Below are 4,427 nucleotides of genomic sequence, written 5' to 3' on the forward strand. Positions count from 1 at the left end.
TGCTTCCTCCTCCTCCTCCTCCTCCTCTTCCTCCTCCTCCTCCTTCTTCCTCCTACTTCTCTTCCTCCTCTTCCTCCTCCCCTCCTTCCTCCTCCCCCTCCTTCTCTTCCTCCTCCTCCTCCTCCTCTTCCTCCTCTTCCTCCTCCCCTCCCTCCTCCTCCTCCCCTCCTCCTCTTCCTCCTCCTCCCCCTCCTTCTTCCTCCTACTTCTCCTCCTCTTCCTCCTCTTCCTCCTCCTCCTTCCTCCTCTACTCTTCCTCCTCTTCTTCCTCCCCTCTCTCCTCCTCCTCCTCTTCCTTCTCCTCTTCCTCTTCCTCCTCCTCCTCCTCTTCCTCCTCTTCCTCCTCCTCCTCCCCCTCCTCCTCTTCCTCCTCCTTCCTCCTCCTCCTCTTCCTCTTCTTCCTCCTCCCCTCTCTCCTCCTCCTCTTCCTCCTCTTCCTCCTCCTCCCCCTCCTCCTCTTCCTCCTCCTCCCCCTCCTCCTCCTTCTCTTCCTCCTCCTCCTCCTCTTCCTCCTCCTCCTCTTCCTCCTCCTCCTCCTCCTCTTCCTCCTCTACTCCCCCTCCTCTTCCTCCTCCTCCCCCTCCTCCTCTTCCTCCTCCTCCTCCTCCTCTTCCTCCTCCTCCTCCTCCTCTTCCTCCTCCTCCTCCTTTTCCTCCTCCCCCTCCTCCTCTTCCTCCTCCTCCTCCTCTTCCTCCTCCTTCTCCTCTTCCTCCTCCTCCTCCTCTTCCTCCTCCTCCTCCTCTTCCTCTTCCTCCTCCTCCTCTTCCTCCTCCTATTCCTATTCCTCCTCCTATTCCTCTTCCTTCTCCTATTCCTATTCCTCCTCCTCCTCCTCGCCCCATTTCATCTGGTGCTGCAGAAGAGGGAGTGGGGAAGCAGAGGGTGGAGACCCCCTGCTCCCTGCGCCTGAATGGGTGCCATAAAACACACAGCCCGGAGCCAATCAGGGTGCTGATTTCTCTGGGCAATGAATGGCCTCAAGGACCACTTCTCCCCAGCTCTCCTCCCCTGGTGCTCATAGGTTGACCCCATAACTGGCTAGTTAGGAGCCCCCGGGGATTCTAGAAAGGAGAGAAACAGCCCCAAGAGAAAAGAGGCCCTAGCAAATCCCTCAGCCCAGGGAGCCCCCGCCACCCGCCCTGAGAGGGTTCCTTCTCTGCGCTATTGGGGCCGCCCACTAGCGGGAACAGGGGAGACATTGTTTCCCAGCCAACTGGGAAGGCGCTGGAGACAAAGGCAGGACCCTGGCCCAGCTGCCTTGTCCTGGGCACCTAACAACCATACTAGGGCCCCCACAGCCTCCCCCCTCCTCCACGGCTGCTGTCCCCACAGGAGGTAAGTGGCCAGGGGCAGGCTGGCATGCTGGCGCACCTGCTCACAGCCTGTCCTCAGCACACACGGATTAAATACGTGAACAGAGACGTGAGAAGCGCCAAGCTGCCGTTTAACCAGCCTGGGCCAGTGCAGTGCAGACTGAGGCCTTCATTTGTCCCAGGAGCGAAAGACAATAGCTGGTGTGATCGGGACGGGATTCTTTCAGGGAAGGCTGGACAGTGCTGCATCCAGACGGAGAACTCAGCTTTGAGGAAGATCACCGGGCAAGGCCCTTGGGGAGGGAGGGAGCACGGCGCCCCGAGGCTCCAGTGAAACTGAGACTGAGCAGCAGCGCTGGGCTGGGAGTGAGGGGTGGTGGCCCCGGGGCGAGGGACAGAGCTGGGCTGCCCTGAGCCGGCTGACAGAGGCGGGAGCTGACTGCCAGCAGCTCTGAACTCAGCCATCCACTCTTCTCTGTCCTGTGGCCAGAGGACAAGGGTGCAGCGTTAGAGGTCAGAGGTGGCTGGGAAAGAACACAGAGGGGAAGAAAGAGAAGAAAACTTTCAAAGGAAGCTGGTGCGGGAAAAATTTCTGATCTCCAAAAAACGGGGCTCTGTCGTTTCCTCCCAGCGTCTGCTTGCTCTGGGTTCGCACCCGACCTGGAAAGCGTGTGTGGCACTGGGCGAGTGATTCCTGCCCTCTGAGACTCAGTTTCCCCGTCTGTTCAATAGACAGAGAGGTGCAGCCTTGGCACGCAGGGTCCTGCATGTCCGTTCTATCACAGAGCCCTGCAGCCATCAGAGTCCTGGCGGTGCTGGGGGCTCTGGGGGGCTCCCAGTTGGGGGCCCCATGCTCAGTGTCTAGCCCGATCTTGGCTTTTGTCCCTGTGCCACTCCCCCGAGGGGAGGTGCTGGTTGTCTTCCAGCCTGATATTTCCTCTTGGCCTTCAGCACAGCCCCAGCTCCCAGTGTCCAAACAACTAACCATCACGAAGTCTGACAGAACACACCGTTTAAATCGGAACAAAAACAGTCCAAGAGGTAGGTGCCAGAACGCTTCGTAGGTGGGGAAACAGGTTGTAGATAGCACAGAGGGGAAACAGAGGCATCTAGGGGGCTGGTCACCCTGCAGTGTGAGGGCTGGACCCCGGGTTAGCCCCCACTCCTGCTCGGACCAACCCCAGCTGCTCCAGGCAGAGGTCCACAGGTGGGCAGGGCCCCGCAGCCCCAGGGGCCTCCAGGAGCTGGCTTTCCTCGCTCTGGTTCTCAGTCTGAGCTGGAGGCTGCCTCTGGGCCATGTCTGATGCTGGGCTTTCAGAAACTTCTCATCACTCCATCTTCTTTGGCCTCCGGAGTGAGGTAAGGACCCTTATGGGAGTGGTGCCTGATCCCTGCCAGCTCTTTTTGTCCTTGGGGGCCGCGTGGCTGCAGGGCAGGGGTAGAGGATGGGGAGTCTGGGCTGCTGGAGCCCCCACTCTCCTGCTCAGCTCTGCGGCCTCAGTTTCTCTCCCTATCCACTGGGGAGAACCAAACCCTTCCGAGAGACAGTCACGGTGGCAGTGGTCACGGCTAACATTGACATTCACCCAGTAACAGGTGTGTGTGTGTGTGTGAGTGTGTGTGTGTGTGTATGTGTGTGTGTGTGTGCATGCATGACTGTGAGTGTGTGCGAATGGGCTTGAGTGTGTGCAGGTGTGTGCAGGTGCGTGAGTCTGTGACTATGAATGTGATGTGTGTGTGAGTGAACGCACTCTTGTGTGCAAATCTAAGTGTGTGAGTGTGCTCGAGCGGGCGTGCTCAGGGCGGGCATATGGGTGTGAGTATGCAGGAGTGCATGTGTGCGGGTGTGACTTTGAGGGTGTGTGGGTGTGCGTGTGTAAAAGCTCGTGTGCGGGTGTGATTGTGAGTGTGTGTGAGCATGGGTGTGTGTGTATGTGTGTGAGTGTACGTGTGTGAGTGCATGTGCTGGTATGAGTGTGACGGTGCAAGAGTGTGTGTCGTGGGCGTGTGTGCATGTGTGTGCGTGTGTGAGTGAGGGGGGTGCTCGGCAGCCAGGAGCTGGAGCTTTCACGGGTCATCGGCACGGGAGAGAAAGAGGGTCTGGACAAGCCCCTGGTGGCAACAGGAAACCAGCTTCTCGCCCGGCTGCAGCACCTGGTTGCTGGGCGTCCCTGGGAGTGCCGTGCCTGCCAGAGATCCCTGTGACTGAGCAGTCTCTGGGGTCTTGCCTCTCCGCGCCTGATTCTGCAGTGGGGTGGGGATGCTGGGCCAGTGGTGGCCAGACGGCTGCTCCGGACTCAGGCGGAGGTGGCTGACCCCGAGCCCCACCTCTGCGGGCGTGGAAGCCGGGGCTGCTGGCCGGGCTCAGCCTCTCCGCCCAGCACAGTGGCCCTCGTGCTTCTGGACCCCTGGAGCGGTGCTGCTGCGTGGTTAGAGTCCTCACGCTTGGCGGAGACGGGCCACGAAGCAGAGCTGCCGCATGGGAGGGCTCCATGACGCAGCCGTGTGTCGAGGGAGAGCAGCCCCAGAGGCCGGCGGCACATACCGAGTCGTGGGGAGAAGGCTCCTGGGACCCCCACAGCCCCTGCCGAGGCATCACGGGAATACCCACCGGGAACTCGGAGAGGACCCCCCCTGGTGCAAGCAGCAGCTGTGGGTGTCTGTGCGGGGCCTTTGAAGAGAGAGAGCTGGCGCTGTCTCGGCCTGCTGTGCGGGACCGCCTGCTGGTCTCCTGTCCTGAGACAAAGCAGCTGTGGGGAGAACGGCCGGGGGCGTTGTGTGCGCTGTGTGCAGATGTGTGCCTGCACGTGGGCAGACATACGGCTAGTGTATGATACCCTGGACACGCACATGGCCGGGTGGGTAGCTGGGGGGGCGCAGGACAGAGGCCGCCTGAGCTAGCAGGATAGACATTTTCATCAATAGCTCCCAGACTTTGTTGGGGTGGGGGTGGGGGTGGGGGTGGGGGCCAGTACCAGTCTGGAGTTGGCTCCAAGCGCGAAAGCCTGGACCTGAGAGCCAGGCCCACGCCCTAGCGTCCCCCCTCTCAGAGAGGCTCTCTGGGTACCTCTCCAGCCCTGTGCTTTGGATCCCTCTAAGGATGGTTCTGCCCGT

The sequence above is a fragment of the Sorex araneus genome, chromosome 5, assembly GCF_027595985.1.
Source record: "Sorex araneus isolate mSorAra2 chromosome 5, mSorAra2.pri, whole genome shotgun sequence".
Lineage (NCBI taxonomy): Eukaryota > Metazoa > Chordata > Mammalia > Eulipotyphla > Soricidae > Sorex > Sorex araneus.